The sequence below is a fragment of the Caretta caretta genome, chromosome 4 (assembly GCF_965140235.1).
Source record: "Caretta caretta isolate rCarCar2 chromosome 4, rCarCar1.hap1, whole genome shotgun sequence".
NCBI lineage: Eukaryota > Metazoa > Chordata > Testudines > Cheloniidae > Caretta > Caretta caretta.
Genome location: NC_134209.1, coordinates 121,472,053 through 121,484,566, shown reverse-complemented (window position 1 = coordinate 121,484,566; position 12,514 = coordinate 121,472,053).

Below are 12,514 nucleotides of genomic sequence, written 5' to 3'. Positions count from 1 at the left end.
AGCAAATGCTTTAAAAGTCACGTTCCAATACAATGGGGTGAAGTTGTTAAATTAATATTGGTAAAGCATTTTTAAATCTCTAGATGAAAGGCACATATTTTTTGCACAGTGCACTCAACTTAATTGGGAATTCCACTTAATTGGGACATCTCCCAGGGAACCCATATAAGTTTAATGATACTAAATGGCAATAGCAGCTGCTTAATTAAGATGCCTCCAGGTGACTTTGTAGATTCAGATTAATTAATTAATTTATTTTGATTTATACAGAAAAGGGACTGTCCAGAGCTCAAGGCAGAAAAACAATGTATAAAAACATACACAAAAATTCAGTACTACCCTTATCCTTATGAATTCCTTCTCAGTAAACCCCAAACTAATACACTCTGTCTCCTTCCCACCCGATGCTCTCATCCTTCCTCCCCATTCCCAAGGGAAAGCTGGAGAATACATATGGGCTGTGTAGCATTGCCTGTAGGTCAATAGATACAGGCTGCATTGAACCTACATGGGCAGTCAAGGACCATTCCCTGAAAACACCTGTCTTGGTTTAAGCGTAGGGTTTTCAGCTCAAGCACCTGGATCAGTGCTTAATTTTTGTCAGGGCTTGCTGGGGCTGAGCCTTGGTATCTCTAGACTTGGCAGTTCAGAGCCCTGGCACGTCTAGGCTTGGTGGTTCATAGCCTTGGTACCTCTGGGCCAACTGCATCAGTTATAAAAGTAACAAACTTGCTTGAGCCCCAGCACCTAATTGCTTGAGCCCTGGCACCTCTTTCATTACAAATTAAGTACTTCCCTGGATTGATCTGAACTACTGCGGTGTAACACAAGGAGTCAGCGTCTTGAATTGCCCCCAGAAACATATTGCAGACCAGTGCAGATTATAGAGCATAGGTACAATATGCTCTTTGCCGGGCACGTTGATAAATAAGCAGGCTCCCACATGAGCCAGTCCAATAACTTGATAAGCTCCCTACAGCTTCCTGTACTATCATAAATTGTAACGGTGTCTCCTGTGAATTGGGAAGGACATTTAATCAGGACAAAAGGCTGGTCCACCAGGCCATTCCCATTGAATAAGTTTTTCTGCATAATAATAATTGCTATTATTACCTCAGAGATTGCAATACATACTCCTGATGAATCAAAGTGATGAGCATCGCAATAGGTAAGTAAATAAATTAAGATCCTCATTTTAAGAAGATGTCTCTCTTGTTTGTATGACCAACCTCATTTCAATCAAAGAAAGACTTCTTTGTGACTAGAAGAACACTTAGAACACATTGTTTGGCGTGATAGATGACTGGACTACAAACATATTCATGGTATACACCATGTATTGGGAAGCCTAGGTACCTATAAATAGTGAGAATTGTAGCTTTTGACTGCTAGAAATGCATTGCTCAGTGAGCTAATTCCCTATTTTTCTAAAATCTTTGAAGGCACAAAAGTTAGAATAGAGGTGCAGTGTCTGCTGATTGGAGGATACAAGACCAGAGACATTTTTATAATAACTATTGTAATCATAGCAAAAGCTGGATCTAATTTTATAAGAAATGTAATTCATTTAATTGTAGTTAGCCAGATGTCAAATGAAGGTTCTTAACATTCAGGTACTGTTTTAATCCAATAAAGCAAAAACAAGCACATGAGTTTCTTACTTTTGCAAAGAAAAGCTGTTTTTATTCTCATAATTCATGTGATTTACTTTGGCTTGGGGAGCTTTTGTTGTTCTGTAGTCTGTTCCCTGGTCCTCTATAAGAAAGATTATTATGGATATATGCAAACTAAAGATTAACTCCACAACTCACAAACACTTATACCGAGTAAGTGTTCAAGTACAATATTACAAACATTACTCTGTCCCTGTCTATCCAAGTCCTCCAGGAGCAAAACATGTGTTTTATGTCTAGTAATTACATATGAGACAAATGTAGATTTCCTGGTTTTGACAAAGCCTTTAAGACAGAATTAATCAATGTTTTTCAGAATGATTTGCTTATCTTTACAGCATTCATCCACATGATGTATGTGACTGGATTTCTATTTCTTATGCTGATTTCATTTCTTTTATGCAGAGAAACATTTGAAACAATACAAGATATTGATATAAAGTGCTAATTGCTAATCTATCATGTCTCACACATGATCTCTGGTAACTGGAAACAGAGACACCTTTGCTCTGCCATCGTGATAAATATCTTCAAAATGTTCTGCTTCATTTTCTATTCATTATGTAAATGAAATCATATTTGCATGAATAGAGGTGTTATTCCTCTGTCATTCAAACCTTCTCCCAACATGGCCAAAACCACCGTACACACCAGTAAATGACACATTTCAACAATGATTATTAACTGCAGCTTCATTTCCAATGTCCTTATTGTCCATTCCCAAGGACTTAACTGTCACAAACACAGGAAGTCTGGCAGGTCTTTTAGCCTTGTTCTCTTCTCAAAGGCAAAACTGAACTTTGCAGTTACTGAATTGATTTCTCAATGCCTCTCTCTTTGTGCTGATGGTATGGAGAATCTAAGGCTGGTCAAGGAAAATGCACTACATTCAGATGTATCCAGGAGAACAAATTGCACATTTTGCGATGAAGAATTGACTACAATAAAGGTAATTATCCATGCTGCACTTAAAAGCGAATGACCATACCTAAAGAAACTGCAGTACTTTCTTAAACAAAAACCTGGCTCCCTAGAATTTTTCAAGGACAAATATCCACCACCTGCAAACTCTTGGCCCAGTTTTGAAATATGTCCAAATCAGGCTGAACAATGACTGGCACTTAAACTTCTAAAGCACTCTTTAGTGACCAGGGAATTTCTTCTCTTTACTGACTCTGTGTCACTGCATATGATGAATTAGAAAAAGGGGTGTATTGGGAGGACAGAGATCAGGTGATCTGCTGAGCTGAATGGCAGAAAGAGAGCTAAGAGCAAAGGAATGCTAAATCCCATCTTCTCTGAGGGTAGTAATTTACCTAGAACCAGTCCTGACTGCCCTAATATCACCAGCTGTGAATGAGAGCTTGTCAGCAGCAAGAATGCCAGTCATTTAAAATCCCCTGAGTGAAATGTTGTATCCTTTGGATGTATGAAGTGGCATAACTTACTTGTTAGGGGTGTTTCTCTCTTTCTCTTCCTTTGCCATCTGAATGTCAGCTGAATTCCTCTCCCAGTGGCCCACACATTAAAGAGCACACAATCTCATAACAAAAAACATTCAGGTAAGGGAGTAGCAGTTTTTCACAAATGCTTTACCACATTTCTATCAAAACCACATAAAAATCAGCAATGTGGAGAGTACACTGAGCTATAATAATGCCCCAAAGCTCTATCAACGAAAACTATAATGTAGCTTTTAAAAAGTGACAATTTTTATGTATTACTCAGGTCAGCATTTAAATTTTTTGATTTTGCATTCTCAGAATGTAACCTTGACTATGCCCCCTCCAAGGAGAGGTGAGGCCAGCTTTTTCACCTCAATTACATAAATAAAAGTAGTTTGTTGAAATATTTAAAAACCATGCAGTTTTCAAGTCTAAATGAAGACAACACAGAAAAGCAAAGACTTCCCCCTGAGATGAGCCATTAGGGAAATATATGGAAACTGTGTATTTCCAATCCATCTGAAATGCCTGAGCACTTTCATTCCTGGAAAGGAGCACATGTGGTGGTGATAGTAACAATTTTAATTCCTTAAATCTAACAGCAGGTGCCGGAGCACTGATATTAAATGCACATCATAAATTCCCAACAATATGTGAAAGGATGCTATATTTATCGCTGTCACACTACATCTGTATCACAGTTATTATGGGGCAGAGACTCATTTCTTTCAATTAGAAGAGAGAAAAAGTTAGAAGTCTACAATGTATCCAAAAATAGAGTGGTTTTGTATTTATAATTCAGAGATGTTGATAATTTGGGTTTACAAAAGCTCAGGTAGCAGCCTGTTAGACTATTATTAGCCCTTCCAAAGTCACAGCTTTTTTCCAGACCTGTCACTTGACTCAAGCTCCTGACTGTGCTGAGGGTCTGAGCTGAACCCATCGATCCATGCCTTAGAGACCAGCTTTCAGTTCTTTGGCTCTGCCTCTTTTTGGTCAGTCAATCAGCCCTTTAACTTTCATGCAGCCACACTGGGCTCTCCTGGACAGGAGGAAGTAAGGGGCCCCAATCAGTGCCACCAGTGAAAGATAAGTTAGCAAATAAAAGGAAAACGTGTTTACCCAATCACCTCAATGGGAAGTTTTCATGCTATGTTCTTGTTGTCATATGCCAGCTGCATCCAAAGCCCATTTGCTTGATCTAAGATGGTGTTTGCCAGTGGAATCTCCTGAATCTTCAGGAAACCCAGAATAGTAAAATGGTATGCTCTTGAGATAAGAGCATCTGGTGTCTATTGCAGACTAAGGTAAGGAAAAGGAAGAATTTAGTGTCTGTTCCTTCTTTATTCCATGGTGCTTCAAGTAAAGTTTTGATGCGGTGTTTTAATAAAATTGGAATACTCTACTGTGTTAATCATTTAATAGCTCTCTCCACTGGGTTGTGTCATCCTTAGATTGCTTACTAATAATCAGTGGGAGAGCGGTACAGGCATGGCTAATGCTAGTGGTAAGTTTAAAAAGCATAGCATAAAGATTTCTAAGATACCTATCAAGTTGTTCTCATAGTTAAAAAAAAGAAGAAGAAGATCAAACAGTGGAAATAGTTGTGGGAACACATTAGGAGAGATATAAAGTAGTGTTAATTCTTTGCCACTTATTTTAATAATGACTTCTTTTGTTATCAGTTTGGATATGATATTTAATTGCTCTGGGATTCTACTCTGAGAATACGATACTGATTGATATGTTATTCTGCTAAGATAACATGTGAGCACATTTTCTTCCAGCACTATTTAGCAATTTCATGGGAAGGTTTAAAACTGTCTTGGTGTTTGCATTTGGATAAGTTATTGTAGGTCAGATACGTGCATTGTTTTATCCTTTTTTTGAAAAAAGTCTTTCAAAAACTTGTTTCAAAGTTTCACATCAAGCTATTTGGTGGTGAATACAATGGGCTTGATTCTCTGGTGTATTGCATCACCAATGGGATTTGGCCACAAAGCACATTTACTGTACTGCAAAGATGGTGGGTCAATCTGGTTTAAGGGGTCTTATATCACTTCCCTGCTGCTGGCAAAGCAGGGAAAAGGGGCATGGCTATTTGAAGGGGTATGTGGCTGGGATAACCCAGCACCATATTGATCTTCTTTACAGTTTCAGCCCCTTGAAGACATCTGTAGTCAGTATACGTTTGAGTAGCCTTGTCCCTGCACACACACTGAAGCAGGTTCAGGAAAGTGCAAGTTCAGCTTTAAGCATGTGTCCACACAACCTGACTTGGATGCTGGGCAGATCTGTGGCACCCGGGGATCTGGCTCAGTATGTCCATACATTTTGCAATGTCCTGGTAAAAGTACACACAAATCTAAAAGAACTAATTAATAATAGACATATTTTGCTAGTGAATTAGGAATGGAATCTCAAGAGTCTCTGTCATGTATTGCCAACATGTGGTATTTTTGTTCACAAGAACATATTTTCCTACATAAGGTCCTCCTAGTTTCTATACCCTCTCAGATTAGGGTATCTTCCAGTTTAGCTGCTAATGACATTGAAACACAGTGTGTCCTAATTCATACATCTTTTCAGTGAATTGAGTCAGAAAAACTTTGACTGAATATTATAGATTGTGCTCAGACTTCTGCCAAAAACCATAAGAGCTCATTTTCTTTAGCAAACTGGATATTTGGTGTGAGTGTGAGTTGGAAGAATAGATTGTTTCCTCCCATCTCTTCAACATAGTTATAATAATTAGCCAGTACAGAGGAGACGGTCTTTTCAAGTGTTGAAAAAATAGCTTCCATATGTAAATATTTGGAATTTCTTCAAATTTCTTTGTATTTCTTCATTTCTAATTACAACATAGAATCTCTTATGCTAAAACAAGAGCATGATTATCAAGTCTATCAGTACTATATGTAGTTAATTAATCTTTGATTGCCAAGAAGATAAGTGAAATCCTTAAGAATGAATCTTTTCTTGCGTTGACTTTTTCATGGCTATATACTCTTACAATTTAATATTTGTTTCATTTTGCTAGTGTTGGTGGATTTACTAGCATTGAAAAGCAAGTGTGACATAAACATATTACTTACTTTCTGTGAATGCTTTCCATGACTGTTGGATTCCATTTGGATTATGAAGAAGATCTCTGGACGTGGGACAAGACCTGAGCAGCTGTGCTTGTGTTAAGTGGTTTAAATCCAGAATGACACTGTTGCATTACTATACGGAATTAGTATTTCTTTTGTGTTTGAAGTTGTATTAGATCTATAAAACTCAATATGTCAAATTTGTCATCTAGCAGTATGGAACTTAAAAGACTGTGTAGTTCAGGGTTAGGTGTTGCAGAAATGGGATTTTTATTAATACTGGAAAATAGCCATATCAATTCAAGAAAAGCTACACTGTCTTTTCCATGTTATTTCAAATTGGAATATTTTGCTGGTATTTCACTTCAAAAGAATTGAGAATGTACAGTTTCAGAGTGGCATGCAATCAGTACTTGAGAGGGGACAAACAAATAAGGTTGTGATCTGGCTCCAAAGGCTTCAGGCTTGTTGGTGACGTCAGTTCATTTGCTCTGTCCTCTTTGACTTATTATTTTAATAATGTTGGACTTGTGTGACAAATTGTCTAGAAAATTATACCATATAGTAGGAATTCTAGTGATAGAATGCATCATTGTGAAAACTAGATTTGTTTTTGTATTTTCATAGGTTTCAAGTATCTCATTTGTGGAATGGAAAGGAAAACAGAACTATGAATGAGTTATTTTGCATCAAGAAATGATAATTAAAATGAGCATTCCTCTTTTAAACATGGCATATTTAGTACTGTGCATACTATTTCAGTATTGCCACCCAGAAGAGAACAAAAATAATGAGAATGGCCCAAGCATCATCAGATATTTTTTTTAAAAAGACTCTGTTGTGGGGTTTGGGGTTTATCTTTTGATTTTTGTGCTTCCTCTGCCCATCCCCAGTGTTGCTCACTCTCTCAAATGTATTGGCTAAGTTGATTTTGGCCCCTGCTGCAGGAGATCTTATCCCCATATCTGCCCATCCCCTGCCCTGCAATTAATCTTGTCCCAACCCAGCACCCATCAGCCCCACCCCCATCAAATCTGTCCCCACCAGCCCCCGCCATTAGTTCAGCCCCCGCTCCCTTTTCCAGGATGTGGGGCAGTTCTAGGGACTCTTCTCTCCCCTCTGCCGCTCCTCAGGCTTTGTGCTGCAGGAGGAAGGCGGGGAGGAGCAATGGCACCATCCTGTCCATGTTTCTCACAGGAGGGGTAGAGGAGGAAGAAGCAGAGCTGTGCCAAACTACTGGACTCTTTGCAAATGGCGAGTGGTGGGGAGAGACTTCCAGAAGTGCTGAACTTTGTGAGGAGGCTGGAGCTTCTTCATGTCATCACAAGACAAGCCCCAGAATCCTCTGAAATTCCGTCACTCCTGGAAAAACTCACAAGAGTTGGCAGTACTGCTATTTAGAGGCTCAGTCGTGCATTGATTACCTGAGTTCAAAGAGTTCTACCTAAGTAAGTAGTGCAGGGCTATATACTGAGAGTGAAATTCTGTAGAATGAAAATATGAATCCTTTACTTTACAAAGGTGCTGTGAAGATTAATTAATGTTTGTACAGTACTTTGAACCTCTGAAGGTCTATGTGAGCACCCCTTAGTAATAGTAACTACTTATTATTTTGTGTTTTGAGGTGCTGTTGGATTAGCCAGGGAGTTTTGATCTCCAGAACTCAAAAAATAAATTAAGAGATTACAAATAATTTTAATTATTAAAAATAGTGCGCCCTGACTGACAGAATCTTAAGGCTTTGTAGCATAAACCACATAAAGTAATAAACACTTCCCTAGGGATGCATATTGGAATATCATCACACACTTCCCAACAGGGTAAGTGTAATGGAGAAAGTAGTGTACATATAACACAAGTCCATGTTTAGCATTTCCTATTTAGGAGAGTGCTTAAGCATGTGCTTAACTCTAAGAACATGCTTCAGCACTGTTCTGAAGTGGGATGAGAGGGAGGTTTTATTTAGAATACTCTTCTAAAGTGTTACCATTCTCATCCCTTTGTTATGCTGCACTAAAAGTGTATTATAAAAAAAAAGTAGAGGTTTTTTTAAAACCAAGTTACTTGTTCAAACATGGTTTAAATTCATTTCAGGGCAAAAATAGTTTAACCTGTCAATATAGATAGAGTCAAACAGTGTTAACACAGTTAATAAAAGCTGTTTTTAAGTGTAAGTAGTGACCTGTGCTTGAACATGGAATTTAAGACAGTGTTAGCACAGTTTGCCCCCCATCCATAAGGGATGGCCAAACTGAGTTAAAGCCATTTTATTCTCAAGCCACCTCTAGTAACATGGTTTTAATATAAGTGTAGATGTGACCTACAATATCAGGTCAGAAACCAACTACTTTTAGCAGTTATTTAATTTCTTCTTCTTCTAGCCTTAGTCTCCTCTACATGGGGTCAGCTCTTCAAGTTCTCCTTTCCATTCCAGCCTGTCCTGAAGCAGTTCCTCAGAAACTCCACAGCTAATCAAATCTTTTTGCACAGCATCCGTCCATCTAGTTTTGGGTCTGTCAAGCCTTCTCTTACCCTCTACTTCTAAGCTGAACACTTTTCCTATATAGTCTTCCGATTTTCTTTGCACATGACCAAACCATTTAAGCCTGGACTCCCTCAATTTACTGTAATTGATACCACCTTCACACTTTCCCTAATTCATTTGTTCTGAACATGGTCCATCCTAGTAACTCCAAGCATCCATGTTAACATTTTAATTTCCTCTGTATTCAAGATCTGCTCCTATTGCTTTGTCAGTGTCCAGCATGTGGAACTATACAAAAATGCAAGCCTAATTATGGTCTAAAATATCTTACTTTTCAATTTGATAGGCATTCTCCTATCCCAGATCACTCCACTTACTTCTCACTATTTAGTCCATGCTTTTCCTGTTCCGCTTGTAAGTTTGTCATTATCATTATCCTGTACTACTGAAACTAGGTACCTGAACTTCTGTCAGACTTACAGCAGTTATTTAATTTCTAATGTAAAGTAGCCCAGCAGAAGCAATTCAGTGAGTCGCAGAAATAGCTGCAGGGAGCCCAGAGGCTATAGAACTAATTTCAGTCTGTGAGTGAATAAAAGATGTGAATATAGTTCCCAGTTTTGCTGCAGACTCAGAGTGACAAAGTCAATTGACAGCAATTACTGAACTGCACACATTGATAATACTCATACTTGTTCCACACAGAGTATAAATTCTCACCTGCCCATCACTCACATGAGAACTACATTGTTTACAAAATACCAGTATAATATTTCAGAGACAAGCAGAATCCTTGCCTTTGTTTTACTATTACAACTTTTTTCAAACTAATTTTGAAATACCTCTCTTTGTAATAACTATAGAAAATCTGCTCTTCACTTGATATGTTAGGGTGGGGAAAATATCTGGGATTTGTAGTTAAGTTTCCAGTAAATTACGCAGGACAAAATTCCATACAATTTCCTATTTTTGTCAGCATTTTGCTGGTGGTTACTTTAAAAAAAGAAAGCTCAATATCAACATTATGAACACCACCAACAAAAAAGAAAAGTCAAAGCGACTGCACAATTTCTTCAAAAACAACAAGGAGTCTGGTGGCACCTTAAACACTAACAGATTTATTAGGGCATAAGCTTTCGTGGGTAAAACACCACTTCTTCAGATACATCTGAAGAAGTGGTGTGCATCTGAAGAAGTGGTGTTTTACCCATGAAAGCTTATGCCCTAATAAATCTGTTAGTCTTTAAGGTGCCACCAAACTCCTTGTTGTTTTTGTGGATACAGACTAACACAGCTACCCCCCTGATACTTGCATAATTTCTTAACATACTCAGGTCTGGGCAATTCTGGTGTCTGTTGCTGTTTCAGTCATTACAGAGTCCCTTGGAGTCTTTAGCTGAAATATTTGTGGTAGTCTCCTTTTTTTTATAATCCAAGAATTTGAATATTATGAGCATGCACCTCAGACCAAATTCATCCCCAGTGTAACTTTTTTGAAGCCACATGAGTCACACTAGGGATAAGATTTGCCATGGCTTCTTAGTTTGTTCTATACCTAAACTAAGCAGTCCTGTCTTTTAGGAGAGTTTCAACAGTATTCATACAATTTCCTTTATGTTTCTTTAAAGGTGTATCACCTGGAGCCCATACCTAATAAGACTCTCTACCCACCCGATACAGAGTCCATGCAAAATTTTATAGACTCCAGTTTCTTATTTAGGCTTTGGCTACACTAGTACTTTTGTTTTTCACCGACAAATGTGCCCGTGTAGACAGTGGTATGCTGCTCATTGGGAGTCATTTAATTATGCCAGCGGGCGAGCTCTCTCCCACCAGCATAGAGCGGCTACACAGGCTGTAAGGTCTATAGTGTAGACATAGCCTTAGGATGTTGATAGCTATTAGACCCCTATATGTGACTTTCTCTTACTTTCCTCTCAGTTCTTAAAACATATGTCATTCAAATTTTTACTCAGGGGACTGGCTGGGCATGAGATCTCCTAAAAGACTCAGGCATCATAGGGGTGTGAGGTTTTCAATTTTGTTGGCTTTATTTCTCAGCATCCTCACCACCATACAAAGGCCACCGATATGTCTGCAAGAGCCAGCTCCATTTGGCAATTGAAAAAAACACCATATGTTAAGGTTTATTCTACTTGGGTGGCACCCTTAGTACCACGCTTCTTCTTACCTCTCAGTCACCCCACTTTCTTTTTCTCACAGCTACCTTGTTTCCTACCTCCTTCCACCAACAGCCCTCACTACTTCTGTTCTTCTGCAGGCCTCCCCGTGGAGAGAAATGTTACACAATCTTAAATTTTGTTGGACATGTAGAAAGCGAGTTTAAGCGTATAAAACGTATAAAATGTAAAAACTTAATGGATCGCAAGCTTCTATCGCAAATGTTTCTCCTCCCATCAACTAGGTCCTAACATTGAAAAAATTAAAGAAAGTGTACACAGTCTAAAATGAAAGAAAATGTGTGATGGTTCCTAGCAATGCAAAAACAAACAAACAATAAAAAGGTTTCAGTCACCAGGAGTCATAACAGCTTCCATAATTTTCAAACACCAACCAGCAACATCAGATATCTTATATAAATATAGATAATGTGCACCTAGCATTTCTGAGTTGCATGCCATATCATCATTTTTATAGTAAGCCTCTTATTTATTTACTCTTCACCAGATAGAACAAACCACTCTTTCTAAGATCAAAAGCCATCTTAAATGTATAGATCAAGATTTTCTAAAGTGACTAATGATTTTGGGTGCTGACTTGAGATACTTTAATGTGGTCAGATTTTCAGAAGTGCTTGGCAGCCATCCCATGCAAATCAGGTATCTCTGGTGGGGAACCTAAAATCACTACTCACTTGGCCACTGCGTATACTCCTCCTGGATGCAGGCTAGTACTTGAAGAGCTCAGGGTTTCTGTAGGACACACCGAAAACAAAAGCAAGTTACACCCTTTCCCCTCCTCTCAGAACAAAACAAAAAGCACACACCAAAACATTCCCTCTACCCAAATTAAAAGAGAAAATTTCAAAGCTTCTGGCCAGCAAGAAGAACAAACTATATCCATTCACCCCAGCTAATTCAAATATACCCCCGGCCTACACTGGCAGTGATGTCCATTTCTTGTCACATGCATTTCTATTAATTTATCCAGGCAGTTATCAGACACAAACCATATCTTGCTATCTCCTCAGGCTCTGATGTCTCGCACGCACTTGGGCAATGAAATCAAAAGATTAGACTGTAATACGTTACAACCTTCACACTCACCCTATTTTGCCTAAGTACAGGGTTGATAAGATCATTTAATTGCCTTTCCCTCATGAAATCTTGTGACAGGAATACATATTAACATTGGTTACCTTGCAAGCCCATTAGTGCTTATGAGAAATCTTGTGATGGATAACAAAGTAACATCTATGTCATTATAGTATGTATCTCATAGAGAAAAATAACCATTCCATATATCATATTCTTTGAGTAGGGGTCCTATAAAGGTAGCCAGTCAGTCAGGCAGTGGCACAGACAGCTGCAGCGGCACAGGAGCCAGCAAACAGAGCTGTAAACAGGGGAGTTTGAAAGGGGAGTTTGTCTTGTGGTGCTTGTTTGGGGTTTGTTTTTGCTGTGGGTGGTGGTGTATTGGTGTGGTTTGTGTTTCCCAGATTAACAGGGTTTAGGTTATGACATATACAGAGGCAGCAGTGGGAGTGACCCATGTAGTGGAAGACACAATGAGGATGACTGGATGTGGAAGCTGTGGTAAGTACATGATCCTGGAGGGGGTACCTGGAAAGAGTTTTGT